The sequence below is a fragment of the Canis lupus genome, chromosome 34 (genome assembly GCF_011100685.1).
Source record: "Canis lupus familiaris isolate Mischka breed German Shepherd chromosome 34, alternate assembly UU_Cfam_GSD_1.0, whole genome shotgun sequence".
NCBI classification, from domain to species: Eukaryota; Metazoa; Chordata; class Mammalia; order Carnivora; family Canidae; genus Canis; species Canis lupus.
This window is the reverse complement of record NC_049255.1, coordinates 36,461,776-36,477,112: the sequence shown is the minus strand read 5'-3', so window position 1 is coordinate 36,477,112 and position 15,337 is coordinate 36,461,776. Positions and strand designations below refer to the sequence as shown.

General features: G+C 44.8%; 1 long non-coding RNA gene across 2 annotated transcripts in view; it reads left to right on the top strand.

Annotated features, from left to right (window-relative positions):
• The window catches only part of LOC111093904, a 29,681-nt gene extending 14,618 nt beyond the window's left edge, over positions 1-15,063 (top strand). Inside the window, exons 3-5 of one of the 2 annotated variants that reach the window (XR_005384020.1) lie at positions 3,923-4,133; positions 11,082-11,204; positions 13,160-15,063. This is a non-coding gene — a long non-coding RNA (uncharacterized LOC111093904). The remainder of the gene's footprint in view (positions 1-3,922; positions 4,134-11,081; positions 11,205-13,159) is intronic. The other variant, XR_005384021.1, reaches the window with a different exon arrangement.
• Positions 15,064-15,337: the final 274 nt, after the last annotated feature.

The window sequence follows — 15,337 nt, the reverse complement described above, 5'->3', positions numbered from 1 at the left end:
AAAGATGTTGCTTTTCTTTTATTTGAAATGAGTTTCTTTTCTGGCAGTTTCTTTATTTTATTTATTTTTTTTTAGAGGCATTATATCTATATTCTCATTTATTCTTAAAAACAACCCTATGAGGTAACTACTGCTACCATTACTCTTTTACACTTGAGGAAACAAGCTGGACACAGAAATTAAAATAAATTGGCAAAGATTATAAAGCCACTAAGTGAGTTAACATAATTTTTTTCTTTCTCTTTAAATTCACATAGGATTCACACAATAGAATTCACCATTTTAAAGTGTACGATTTGGTGCCTTTCAGTATACTGAAAATGTGCAACCATCACTATTATCTAATTCCAGACTATATTTATCATCCCCAAAAGAAATTCTGTACCTATTAAGCAGTCCCTCCTCTTTTTTCTCTGTCCCCCAGCCCTAACCAACCATAGTCTGCTTTCTATCTCAATGTATATATCTCTTCTGAATTTTTCATATAAGTGAAAGTGTGCAATATGTGGCTTTTTGTGTCTGGCTTCTTTCACTTAGCATGTTTTCAAGGTTTATCCATGTTGTGGCAAGTTGCAGTACTCCATTTACTTTTATGGCCAAATAATACTCCATCGTATTGATATACCACATTTTGTTTATTCATCATTTGATGGATAATTGAGTTGTTTTTATCTTTTGGCTATAGTGATCAGTACTGTTATGAACATTTGTATGAATGCATTTGTTTGAATACCTATATTTAATTATTTTCAGCACATACTTAAGAGTGGAGTTGTTGAGTCTTATGATAATTGTACGTTTAACTTTTTTAGAAACCACCAAATTGTTTTCCGTAGTGGTTGCAGCATTTTACATTCCTAACAGCAATTTATGAGGGTTCCAACTTCTCCACATCCTCACCAAGACTTCTTATTTTCTGTTTATTATAGTGTACCTGGTGGCTGTTTAAGTAGAATCTCACTGTGGTTTGATTTGCATTTTCCTAATGATTTATGATGTTAAGCATCTTTTCATGTATGTGTTGTCCATATGTATATTTTATTATAAGTGTCTATTCAAATCCCTTGTCCATTTTTTATTTATTTATTTTTGCAGTTTCTTTAAAAGCCACTCGGAGGTATAGACTCAGGGCCATGTACCGATTCTGACCAGTGGAACCCACTGCAGAAAATAAGAGAGATCTGGGATAACTTTATATACATGCAACAAAGAGCTTTCTAGAAGTAGCGAGGCTGTTGTTTTGGAGGTGGCAATGATTTCTGCATTATGGGGTGGAAACTGGATTTTGTGACTTAAAAAAAAATCCGGCTGATTTTTGCACTTGGGGAAGGACCGAGTGTAGGAAAGTAATCCAGCACAGCTGCTTAAGTGGAAACATTTTAGTGTTTTATTTTTGTAAAGCTTATTTATTTTTTAGTAATCTTTACACTGAATGTGGGGCTCGAACTCATGTCCCTGAGATCAAGAGTTGCACACTCTAACAACTGAGCCAGCTAGGTGCCCGAGCAGGAGCATTTTAATGTTCTGTTTTGGAATGTAAATTGGGTGTCTTGGTAGGACCCTACCCTGTGTGATTTCAGATTTGTTTTTTAACCATTATCTGAATGTAGACTCTTCTAAGAACCAGGATGGGGGAGGAGTGGCTCAGCGGCGATGGAGAGAGATGTGCATGGTACAGAGCAGGGGTGGTAGTAAAAGGATCACAGTGTGTGGGGCCTCTTCCTCTGGTCATAAGCCATGGAGGCAGCAGTGTGATGGTCGCGTGGGGAGGTTGGCGTGGAAGTCCTGGTTAGACCAGGTCAGGAAAATGCATGGGGTGGTTCACTGGAAATTCTCAAGTAACGTCAAGACCTGCAGGGAGCTCATTTCTGGCTATTTTGGAATGAAAAGGTGAAGACAGGTACATATAGATTGAATAAACATTGGAACACTTCTTTTGTAATGTCACAAAATATTTGCGTAGGCAATTACCGTAATCACGTTGGACTAAGATGGCCCTTTGCCTTTCCTAGCAGAGGCGCAAAGATTCACCAGCTAAATGTGAAGTCGCTGAGGAAGAAACAAACTCACCTTCTGTTCTCATATGGCTTAGCAAAACAAGGCATTCTTTCTTGCATCTCATCTTAGAGTCCCTGTCTCCGGGGATTATTCCATAGTTTTTAAAAGATGGTGTAGAGCTGGGGAACTAGATAGAACGGAAGGATGAACTGTTGAAGATTTTTTTAAGGTGAAAGGGATTTCCACCCCTTGCTCTGTCCTCTGTAAGCCCGATCCTAGAAACTCTGGGAAACTCCAAGTTGCTTTGGTTTCCCGCACACACACAGAGCTCTCTGTTAAGAAGCCGATTTGTAGCCGGGCCAGTCAATGGAGACAAATGATAGCAACATGATAAAGAACAATAGACACCTGCAACTTATTTTCTTTTTCTTTTTTTCCTTCTTTTTAAAGAATGTTATTTTTAAGTAATCTCTACCCCTAGCATGGGGCTTGAGCTCATGACCCCAAGATCAAGAGTCTCCCGCTCCTCTGACTGAGCCAGCTGGGTACCCCAAGACTGCAACTTATTTTTAAACAATGTGGCCACAAACATTAAAATAAGCTAAGTGTGTATTTACTACCTATGTGTGTGTATATATATATATACACACACACACGGATATGTCTATTTACGTAGCAGATTGGTAAATCTAAACTTAAAGTTGTTATATTCGTTTTTCAACTTTTCAAGTTTGAAATTTTTCAAAATAAACAGTGTTTGTAGGAGAAAACAGTGACAGAGGTGATAATCAGAGCATAGATGTTACATTTAAAGAGATTATTACTTTCTTTAAAAAAGCATTTATTTATTTGAGAGGGAGAGAGAGAGCACAAGCAGAGGGAGGCACAGAGGGAGAGGGAGGAGAAGCAGGCTCCCCACTGAGCAGGGAGCCTGACAGGGGGCTCGATCCCAGGACCCCGGGATCATGACCTGAGCCCAAGGCAGATGCTTATGACCAACTAAGCCACCCAGGTGTCCCTAAAGAGATGATTATCTTTAAATTACATGGTATTATGTTATACAGTACCTAGTTTGGGACTTTGAATTTAGGAGGGACTCACCTGTTTTGGGGTTAGCACAGATTAAACTCCTTTCCACCCCGCTGTGAGAACATGCCAAGAGGAGCTCTGGGGGGTCCAGGGCCTTCACCGCCGTCTTGGGGCCGTGTGGCTCCGGGTGCCACCGTCCCACCCTTGAATGGAGGCTGGGGGGAAGTCCTGTACCCTCTTCTGCATTCTCGTGTGCTCCTGGACCCGCAGCATCCATCCCGGGGCGCTTGTTAGAGACGCAGACTATCGCTCTAGCCCCAGAGCCACTAAAGCCAGATCTGATTCATATGCACCTTAGTTTTGCCCTGTTTAGATAAAAATAGGCTAAAGCCATTTACCTGCTTTAAATGTCTGCACCATTGCTTATAAGTCAATGTAAGATTACAGCCCAAAAAGATTTCTCAAGACTGAAGTCTTTTTCTTTGCCAACACTTTGAAGAGAAATGTTTTCCTAATCAAATAGAAGTAGCTTATGTTTCCAAAACTTTTTTTTTTTTAATTGTTGGTGATAGTGATTTTCCACCTGGGAGCTGAGTGTCTCCCACAGTTACTCTCATCACGGTGACAGGACACTTTTAGCTTATAGGTCATGTAAACGATAGGCTTCTTTAGCCCTAGAAAATACTATTTTAAAATAGAAAATGATACCAACTAGGAGGTTTTAGTTTTAAAAATATAAAACTATGCCGTGGGTTGTAAGCGTTTGCTGAAAGGTCTTCTTGACATTTATAATCCTCTTCCCAGTAGCCCTTTAATGAGAGACAATTTAAAAGTAGTTTGCTGAGAGTTCAAGAGTTTAGAAATCTGTTTTCCCCTCACTTTTATTATCCTACAGTCTGTGCTACGGTGGCCGAGGTAGAGGCGAGGAAGAGGAGCCTTCTCGTATCTTCTGCAGCGTCCAGGTGGGGTTGAAAACACAAGGCTTCCGGGGCGACAGCTTCAGGAGAAAGATCAAGTGTGCAAATTATATTTGCAACTCGGAGATTTTTGTGAGGTCCTTGTTAGCATGGGAACTGTGGCCCTTCTTCTGGATAAATATGTCCAGTGTAAGTATTAGACTTTAAACGTGCCTAAAGAGAAAGAGGGGAAAAAAACCCCAAAACAACCCCTCACATTGGAGTCCTGCATCTGGAAGCCTTTTTCTCCCCTTAGGAGATATTTGTGGCTGGTTCTGTCCAGGAGGAAAACGTGCTTGTAAATTTGACCCAAGAGCAAGCCCATCTTTGCAGCCACCACGTCGGGAAGGAATAGAGACAATCCCACAAACATGGGCCCAAATCTCCAGAAATCTGACCAAAGGCTGGGGATAGGGAGGGGCTGGGGGGGTGGACATCTGCTCAGAAAGCAGCCCAGCCTGGAAAGTTCCTCCAGGAGGCCGCCTGCGTGGGTCTTGGCCTCTAGGACAAGCTCCCCCCCACCCCCCACCAGGTTGCTGGACCTGCAGGGAGGGCAGGCCGCACCGGGCCTCGACGTCCCTGCGCACGAGGCCTGCTGGGGAGCCAGAGCAGACGGGCCCCACAGCCCGCACACCGGTCTCTACCGCTGGGCCTGGCTGGGCTGGGGAAGTCAGCCCAGGGTTCCTGTGATGGCCTGTTGGGGGCCTGAGCCTCAGCCCCTCCCAGTCCTTCCCTTTTGGCCAGTGTTGAAGTCGCCCCATCGCCTCCTGGTGATGCCAACCGACCCCAGGGCAGGGGACATCCAAGCCCAGGGTGCTCTGTTGCACCCAAACCCACCCGAGGCCCTGCTGCCAGCACGGCCCCGGCGGCGATGACGGGGAGCAGAGAGGGTGATCCTCAAGCAGGTGCATCCATCATTCCTGCTGCCGCTCTTCCTCGTTCCTACTTCTTGGGGTGTGTGTGTGGGGGGGGTGGTGAACTGTTTTCACGCCAACACGAAGTGTTTGCTCTCCGAGTGAGGCGGGTGGGAAGAACTGAGATTAGACACTTTATTATACTTTGCGTCCTTTGCTTTTGGATGGCGAGGATGGGCTCTGGTGGGATTCCTCACTGGTGGTTTCCCCCCATTTTGGGGGATGAGATCCCTTCTCGAATGGGAGCTGCTGGATATCAAGCGTTGCCTTGCCAGTTAGGGCCTCAGTCGCACCCAGTTGCTTGAGAGCCCGCGCAATCACTTCATATTTTCAATGCCCTCCCCTGCAACCTCTACAATTAGAATACTTTACACTTAAATGCTTCCTGAGGTGAAACCCTCTACTTCAACCAGAAGTCTCAAGGGAAGCATTTATTGCATTAGCCTTAAAAAGCCACTCCTAACGATTAATTAAATCTGTTACCTTGAATATACCATACGTAATTTTAATGATCCCTTCAAAACAATTTGTTCCTTTTTTTTTTTTTAAGATTTTACTTATTTATTTGAGAGAGAGAGAGAGAGAGACAGAAAGAAAGCATAAGCGTTGGGCGGGGGAGAGCAGAGGGAGAGGGAGACAAGCAGACTCCGTGCTGAGCATAGAACCCAACGTGGGGCTCGATCCCAGGACCCCGGGATCATGACCCTGAGCTGAAGGCAGACACTTAAGCGACCGAGCCACACTTAAGCGACCGAGCCGCCCAGGCGCCCCAAAACAACTTGTTTTCATCACCGGGCTTAACGACCCTCTCCTGCTGGAATCACACTGGCCCTTTAGGAAGGAAATCTGGGTATCACCCCAGCAATACTAAAAAGAGCTCAGCAGTTAGAGGTGACCTGGGGAACCTTCGCTTTGTTGGTTCTGCGTAGCTCACACCTGGGCTTGAGGCCTGTGCGTGTGAGACAGGTGCACACACACGCCTCATTGAGGCCGAAGCTGGTAAGTCTGAGCGGCCCTGATTCATACTTGCTGGCTTGTGCTCCAGCTTCTGAGGCTCCTGACCTCGGGTTTCTGCAGCGTGCCAAGCAGGAACTATCTGTGCACGAGGCTGGGAATGGCAGTGGAACATCTGAAAAGCATCTGGGGCTCTTGAGAAAACCTCCCTCTAGATTGCGTCTTTGGCCCTATTGGCGTCCTTCAATCTCTGCCTGCCCCCCCCCAGGCTCCCTCCTCCCTCCTGAGGCATCTCTGCGGGGGGGGGGGGGCCCAGCTCTGCTCCCCACACGCATCCCACAGTCTTTAGAGATCAGTCTTCTTGCCTCGACCTCCTGCCCTGTCCCCCGCTCTCCCCACCCTTGTCCCCAAATCAACTTCTCTTCTAGTTCTTCCTCGGTAGCAAAATTATAATAACTAATATTTTTTGGCGCTTGCGGCTTACAAAATGTAGATAATCATGTTGAGCACCAACAACCCAGGCGGGGTGGCGTAATTATCCCCACGTGAGCATAAAAACAAACGCAAGGCTCAGAGGGCCGAAAAGACACGAGAGAGCTTCCTTCCGGGGCTCCGTGTTCCGAAGGGCACGGATTCGCGCACAGGTACCCACATGCACACGGACGTTCACGGTGGGAGCCCGTGACTCATGGCTACTTGGGTTCCTGTAAATCTGCTGTCATCTCACCGTTCCTTAGAGTCACATGGCAGCCTCACTCCTGCTAGGGATAAGGTTTCTCCTCAATCATTTCGGCCACTGGGGCCTCCTTTCAGGTGGGGAAGGCCTGGCTCTTGCTGTGAGCAGGAGGCCCGTCCGCGGTAATGGGGTGACATGGGCCCCCAGCCCCACCATCAGCCAGCTCCTGGGCTGCTGAGAAATCTCAGTAGGGCTTCTGGTCAACCTCCAGGTTTTCATAAACAACGTCAGCACCGCACATTCCCGATTACTGTTTTTGGGGAGAAAAAAAGAGAAAGGGGTTTATTTGTCCACATAATACAGTGGTTACAGGTAGGTGTTCCCTGGGCACGACTGCCCGCCCGGAACCCCAGCTTTGTCAGCCCCCCGTTGGGCGAATGACTGAGGAAGTGGAGGCCCGCGGCCTGTGACAAAGTCCCTGTGGGCCGCAGGCACGGAGGCGGGCTGGCTCCTCTGGTAGAGTTGACACAAAGAAAATGAGGGGAGAGTGAATTTTCCACCAGTGTATTTCCTCATTCTTCGTCCCCACAGAGACAGGCTGTGTGACTGAGCAGAAGCCAACCGGGCTGAATTCCTCACCCAACGGCCTCAGGGTGACAGCCGTGGGGGACACGGCTGAGGAGGACAGAGGCGGGGTGCACAGGGGGCTCTGACTGCGGGGGCCAGGGCCACCCCCTGCCAGGAACACCTCCTCCCCCTGCTCTGCGGGAATCCCAGCTCCACCCCTGCTGGGACCCGGGGCCCAGTGTTTGACCCCGGGAGCCCCGGCTTTGTCCCCTACGAACTGGGGAGTGTGGGACCCCCGCAGACGCTGGCTGGGAGAAAGGAAAGAGGAGCACATAGGCCAGACCCCCGCACAAGCGGTATCCCCTGTTAACAGGACCTGCCCAGGTTTGGGAGGCCCTTGCATTTATTTATACCTGAGCTGGCATTAGTTTTTAGTGAGCTTTTATCTTCCTTTAGTTACAAGTTGTTTTCCTTTTTTTTTTTTTGAGGATTCTTATCTTTTGCTGAGCTAGGACCCCCCAGTCCTGAACTCATTTTTGGCTCGGAAGGGGGTGCAGTTTCTGCTTTGTGCATTTCTGTGTCAGGAAGTCTATTTACTGTACTTACCACAGGGCATTTGAATGGTCCTTTTGTCTCCTGCACTAACTTTTTTTTTTTTAAAGATTTTATTTATTTATTCATGAGAGACACAGAGAGAGAGAGACAGAGACACAGGCAGAGGGAGAAGCAGGCTCCACACAGGGAGCCGGACGTGGGACTCGATCCCAGAACCCCAGGATCACACACTGGGCTGAAGGCGGCGCTAAACCGCTGAGCCCCCGGGCTGCCCTCCTGCACTAACTTCCGGATGGCTGGGGTGTGGGTGGCTCAGTGGGTTAAGCAGCCAACTCTAGATTTCGGCTCAGGTCATGATCTCGGGATTCTCGGATGGAGGCCCACGGTTGGTGGTTGGTCAGTTGGTCCGGCTCTGCGCTCAATAGGGAGTCGGCTTGGGATTGTCTCTCTCCATCCCCCTGTGGCCTCCCATCCCCCTGCTCTCACACAGGCATCCTCTCTCTTAAATAAATAAATAAAACTTTAAATCAATCAATCAATCTCTAAATAAATCTTTAGAAAAATTTTGGATTGCTTGAGGAAGGACTCACGGAATACTTGTTAGATAAGTGTACAAGTGAAAAGATCCTTATCTAGAAGGAATTTTGATGTACAAGGAGATAGAAGCCTTAGGAACCCTATCCTCCCGTATGTATCAGACTATGAGTGGCCCAGGCTAACGTTGACCTGTGAGCCTAAACGAAGCCGTCTGGTCCACGTTGTCTGCCTCCAGTCGGAGTGGCTAACCCCCGAGGCTGTCCTTTGAACCACCAGGCCGACCTGGAAGGTGCTCTCCCAGCTTCAGTATAGTCTCCGAAGAGAAAATAGCAGCCTTGGGGCTGCTTTATAGAAAATGAAGAGCTTCTGCTGAGAAACAGTAGCTACCTGAGGAACTGAACGTGATTCCTCCCTCTGCAACTGCTTTGGCTTCCAGATTTTACACCCTCCCTTCTGCTTTGTTCCCGTAATCCTGGCTTTACTTCAATTTCTCATGGTTTCTTGCCTGAATTACTGAATCACCAGGCTGGCTTATTGGGCTCTTCCATCCCATCCCGTTCTCCATAGTGCTTCTGAGGGGAGCATCCTCCAGAACAGATCTGTCCCTGTTCCTTCTCTCTCCCTCACCTATTATCCTTGTTCAGGGACTATCAGTGCCCCCACCGCTCCCTGGATAAAGGCTGAATGCCCTCCTGGGCCTCCCTAACACTTTCAGGGTGGGTCCCGGCTTTCTGGCCATTTTCTCCTTTTCCAACACTGCCCCTACTCCCCTCTTTCTTTTATCTCCAGACATACTAAGCTACAGGATGTTCCAGAGCAGGCCCCTCTCTCAAGTCCATGTTTTCATGCCTTCTAGAAAGTAATCCTTGTTTCCCGCCCCATCAATTATTGGACACAAGGAGGTCCCCAGATCACTCCTCCACCATGGCAATAATCGTATTGGGTTGCAATGAGCTAATTGCATTCATTCATCTAACTTCCATTCATTCATTGTCTTTTTCAATGCTCCTAGAGTGTGCTTACTAGACACTCTTCAATGTTAGAGATACATGTGCCCATAAACCAGGCAGGAAAAAAATCCTGCTCTCATGGAATTTGCGTTCTAGTGGAAGAAAATCAACAATAAATATGTGGGCAGTTTGTTTTCCAATAAAAATGTGATACAAATCTTTAAAGGAAATAAATAGGGTGAAATGCTGATTAGCTGGTGTTGCGTGTATGTGAGTGGGAATGAGGGAAGGCTTCTCTGAGGGAGGTGATACTCAAGTAGAGTCCAGAAGCATAGTGAGAGGAAAATTATACGCAGAACTGGGGATGGATCATGAGTCCTCCAGGAAGGACTGCGCTTGGCCTGATGGAGGAAAGAGAGAGGCCACTCTTGGGGAGCACAGCATGAGCCTCCACTAGATGGTGTGCTCTTGAGACCCTGCACAGAATCTCATACCTTCCCATAATCATGGGCTCTAGACTGGCGCTGAGGATGTTAATAAGTATTAGAATGAATAAATACGATTCTAGAATTATATTTTCTTTATTTTATTTTATTTTTTTATTTATTTATGATAGTCACAGAGAGAGAGAGAGAGAGAGAGAGAGAGAGAGAGAGAGAGAGGCGCAGAGACACAGGCAGAGGGAGAAGCAGGCTCCATGCACCGGGAGCCCGATGTGGGATTCGATCCCGGGTCTCCAGGATCGTGCCCTGGGACAAAGGCAGGCGCCAAACCGCTGCGCCACCCAGGGATCCCTAGAATTATATTTTCGTTGGTGTTTCACCTCAAAAGCTAAAAAGGTCTTAAATTTTTTTAGAGCTTTTGTGCTAGAAACTATAGTAAGATACTATTTTTTCTCCAGCTTTACTGAGATATAATTGACATATGAAGTTGTATAAATTCAAGATGCTCAACGTGATGATTTGCTAGATCAATGCATTATGAAGTGATTGCCACAACAAGGTTAGTTAACACATCCATCACCTCGTATAGTTATCTTCCTTTTTTCCCCCTTTTTTTTGTGGGAACGTTTAAGATCTAGCCACTTGGCAAAATTTCAAGTATACAATATTGTTAACTATAGTCACCATACTGCACATTCGAGTCTCGCAACTCATTCATCTAATAATCGAAAGTTCGTATGCCTTTGATCAGCATCTCCGCGTTTCCCCTCAATGTTCGGCCACTAGCAGCCACCATTCTGCTGTTTCTACAAGTTTGACTTTTTAAAATATCACCTATAAAGAGCACTTTCAACAAAACTCCACGTATATTAGAGTAATTCAGGAGAAATTCCCACTGAGAATCAAGGAGAAAAAGTTATTATTAAGAAACAAATTTGAAAGCTCTCCCATAAAGATGCTCAGTGGGGGAAAATTCTATAAAATAAAAATCATAGGGCAGCCTGGGTGGCTCAGTGGTTTAGCGCCTGCCTTCAGCGCAGGGCATGTTCCTGGAGTCCGGGATCGAGTCCCACGTCGGGCTTCCTGCATGGAGCTTGCTTCTCCCTCTGCCTGTGTCTCTGCCTCTCTCTCTCTCTCTCTCTGTCTCATGAATAAATGAATAAAAATCTTAAAAAAAATAAAAATTATAGAATTGAAAGGAGAAGTTGGTTTCACTTAGAAAAATTTTGCTTCAGAAGGAGGGATCTTTCAGGAAATAAAAACATTGGCTGCCAAGAAAATTAAGGAATAAGCAAGCCACAGATTTTCAAGACCTTGTGAAGCTAGGGGGTGGGAATAGGAAGTTCCCTTGAATCTCTATCTCAGTATCTTAATATGGAAAGATCACAGGATTTTGATTGATTAGAAGACAACTTAAAAAGGATGTGGTTAAGAGATAATAGAGTCAATTTTTTTTTTTTTTGGATTCGCATACTTCACAATGCTTTGTTTGTTTGTTTTAGGTCTTTAGGGGCCAAGCGCTTTCCTCACCATTCCCAGGAGTTTCTTGTTTGTTTGTTCCTATATTTTGGCAATGCATCTATTTATATTTATAAGAAGAAATACCTAACTAGCCACCTAACTAGGTGAGTAAAATGCATTTTAACCCCAGGATGATTTTATGCAGTACTAGCCCAAGTAGCAATCTTCTTTAGAACGAGAACCAACACAGAATAGAGTCCAGAAACCACAAATAACTCCCGAGAATGAGACTGATAATGGGTAACTCAGTGGCTTGATAATGTGCTATTTTAAAAAGACTAGATTTATCTTTATTCACAACAAATCCATTAAAATAAACTTGTCCAACACGAAGATAACTAAACATTTCTTTATATGGAGCATGTAGCCTTTTTGGAGTGGGAGTGCAACCAGAGTCCCAGGCTGAGTCTAAGGAACTTCGGACTTTGGAGGGGAGGGAAGAAGGAGTTCAGCGAAGTGGTTGTCATTAGATTTCACTCCAGGCCCAAGCCCCACTGGAATCGTACCTGAGCCGCGTAGAGAAGAGAGAGCAGGGTTATCAGAAGACATGAAGCCGAGGCAGGAGCCAACCTGGCTGGCTGCAAAATGGCAAGAGAGGAATAAAATGTTCTTGCCTGCTTCCTAACACAACACTCGGAAGCTTGAAGCCTTTGGCAGGAAGGACTTGGTTACCTCCCCTGTGGCAAAAGGCGGTGGGACTCAGGACAGGGCAGGGTGCCGGGGTTGCCCAGGGAGCGATGGCACAGCAGGAAGTGCAAGCAGCAAAGGCAGACCCTGGGGGCATGTGTAGCATACACCCAGGGGCATCTAGAAGTTCTCACGAGACAGGCGATCGAGGTCCTGCAGAAGGTACCCATGGAAGATAGTTTGGGGGCCCACGGAATTTGGATTCTCATTAATGTGACTCCATTAGTACCCTGAGGCTATGGAAGCCTGGGGAAACATGGCTTAGATAAAATCCCGGGTTCTGTGTGGGGAAGAAGTAAGGAATAATTGAAGTAAAATTAAAAGGACGGTATGACTCTGTACAGGGTTCTTCATATCAAAATTGGATAGTTGGATGGAAAATACATGGAGACCACAGTCCTGCCACAAGTAATGCATGCTTTTATATGTTTTGACTGAATAAAAAGCAAATCCGAGATGTTACTTGGTGGCCTCGCATCTCCAAAAGAACTTGTAAAGCAAATTAATTACAGAATTTATAGTTGCAAGCACATTTTCCCAAGTTCTTCTGGTTTCATGTGTTTTACTCCCAAATCTTGTTAACTTCTAATATACTTGTGATGTGGATCCCTTCTTAATGCAGAACACATTTTAATATTCTTGTTTTTGGCAAGATTTTACACAAACATGTTACTTCCAGAAAGTGACTGAGTAAGAAATGTTAATAGAAACACCTTTATAATAGTCATAGGTGTTTAGTCTTCAAAAATATGTGGGATTGGATTTTGAAAATCCTGTAATCGCTAAAATAAGCACATTAAAAAGGAACTTTTATCCTGGGTAGTAAATAAGCGCTATGGAATTGCACAGAAGATAAAAGGGAGATGAATATTAATTTAAAACTTTGGTGTCCATGGGTTTCTCTAAATTACAAAAAACAGCATTCTGATCATGAAACATCTAAAAAAAGTTGAGACACATTAATAAAAAAACAAACTGCAAACTCCTTAATCCCAACCTGTTGAAGACAACCAGCGTTCGGATGTTTCTTTTTTGTATTTTTTAATATGCGTTATATAAACGTACATAAAAATGGGATCATACAGTATAATAGTTTTTATATCCTGCTATCTTTTCACCAACTGTATGTTCTCTTTGCTCTTATTTAGTTTAAAGCTGTAATCACATTTTTCTATTAGTGAGAACCTTTTTGTTATTAAAAGCAGTTTGAAATATGTTTCTGTCCGCTTATCAAGCTTAAGAACGTGACTATCTATTAATTATCATCTGTGTAAAACGAGAACTCTTTCAGGCTTTTACTCCCCAGCTCACAATTTTAATTGATGTACTTTGGAATTTAGATCTAAATTAATTAAAAAAAATTTTTTTTAAGGGAGAGAAAAAGGGTGAATGGCCCGGGTGGAGGAGGGCCAGAGGGAGAAGAGGAGAGAATCTCAAGCGGGCTCTGCACCGATCGAGGACCCCAACTCTAGAACTGGAACTAACCACCCTGCGGTCGTGGTCTGAGCCAAAATCAAGAGTCAGACGGTTAATGAACTGAGCCACCTGGGCGCCCCAGTTCTACGCTTTGATTGTTATTTTACATTATTAACTTTTCTTTGGAGATTGATTTTTGACATTTGTTTTGTTTTATAACGATATTAATGACAGTTTTCCAGACACTACTCTCGGTGTACTTGGTTTCCATTGCTCCCTACCATCTCTTTTTATCAAGTTACCCTCATGCTTGAGGTCTTTATCTTGATCCATCGGATCTCTAAACTGTGAGTGCAATACTTTCAGAGCCTCAGCCCACAGGAGGATATTAATCTTCCCTACAAATGATCTCTTGACTTGAGTATATCCCGCTTTTCCTCCCCAGCTTGGAAGCCAGTCTCCATTTACTGCTGCTCTTTGGTTCCCTGGAGGAGAAGTGGATGACTTTTCTTCCCTTGGGGCGGCGGTTCTCAACCCCGACTTCTGCACATTCAAATCACTGAGGGAGATTTTTTAAACCTCAATGCCCAGGTTCCATCCCAGAGTAATTAAGTTAGAATGTTCGAGGATGGAGTCCAGACAGTAGTATTTTTTAAAGGCTCGCCCAATGATCTTAATACATAGCTGGGGTTGAGAACCACTGCTTGAGAAAATAAGCTGTTCTTTCTTGCCTTAGATGCTTGTAGAGGGTTTTTTTTTTCCTTTCTCCTTAAATCTTGAAATATTCAACAGGATATGTCTGGCAATCTTTAATTCTATAAACTCAGCAATTTCCCCCGGTTATTCCTTTGAATATTGCTTCTATTGTATCTCTTCTCTTTTCTCTTTCTTGGATCCTTAGGACATGTTGATTGTATTTCCGGGATCTTTTCCTTATATTTTCCTTATTTTCTCCTATCATTTTATCACTGTGTGTTTACAAAGCCATCAGTACTGGTTCTGGGTCTTTTGTGGGGGTGAGGGGGTGTCACAGGCTCTTTGGAGAACTCATTGGAGTTGGATCCCATTCCCCCGCCCCCCCCCCAAATGGCCACACCATAAAGTTACATATCACTTCACAAACTAGCTCTTCAGATGTCTGTGATTCCTACATGAAAGCTCCTCTCCCCGTGATAGACCTCGGGCCTAAAAGATGTTCTATCCTTGCTCAGGGTCAAAGGGCAGGGGAGAAAGACAGGCTCAGAAACTGAGTGTGTGTTCTTGTACACTCATGAAGTCCACTTGGGGTGGTGGTACTGCCACTGCTCTAGATTTGGTTTGATGACACTTATTTAAGTTACAGGGTTTTCACAGTGTTCCGACAGGGTGTCGACCATTATTTTCCAGCGCTGGTTCTTGCGCAGTAGGGCTCATCAACTGTATGATAGCTGGCACAAATCGCTTGGATATTCTAGCGGCTCCCGGTCTATCCCCAACTTCTAAGTTTTTACTAGAAATGTGAGATAAACGGATCCATCAAGAAAGCGAGCATCACTCTCTTTAACACAAGGGTCCCCCCCTCCACATCCCCATCCCGCTAAGTCACCCACGGGATTAGCTCTTCTGGCTCTCGCCTTTTTCATTCGGTAGATGTCGCTCCATTATGTTTAGGCTTCAAATAAAACAAGGGAGAAATCTAAGAAAAAATTATTTTCCTTTCTTTCTGGATGAACGATATTTTTCTTCTGCCCAGATTCTCATAGGAATCTTTATTTTACCTTCTCTTTAAGGTAAAAATCCATATTTGGTTAAAAAAAACATATTTTTCATCAAGACAGTGTGGTACTGGCACAAAAACAGACACATAGATCAGTGGAACAGAATAGAGAATCCAGAAGTGGACCCTGAACTTTATGGGCAACTAATATTCGATAAAGGAGGAAAGACTATCCATTGGAAGACAGTCTCTTCAATAAACGGTGCTGGGAAAATTGGACATCCACATGCAGAAGAATGAAACTAGACCACTCTCTTTCACCATCCACAAAGATAAACTCAAAATGGATGAAAGATCTAAATGTGAGACAAGATTCCATCAAAATCCTAGAGAAGAACACAGGCAACACCCTTTTTGAACTCGGCCATAGTAACTTCT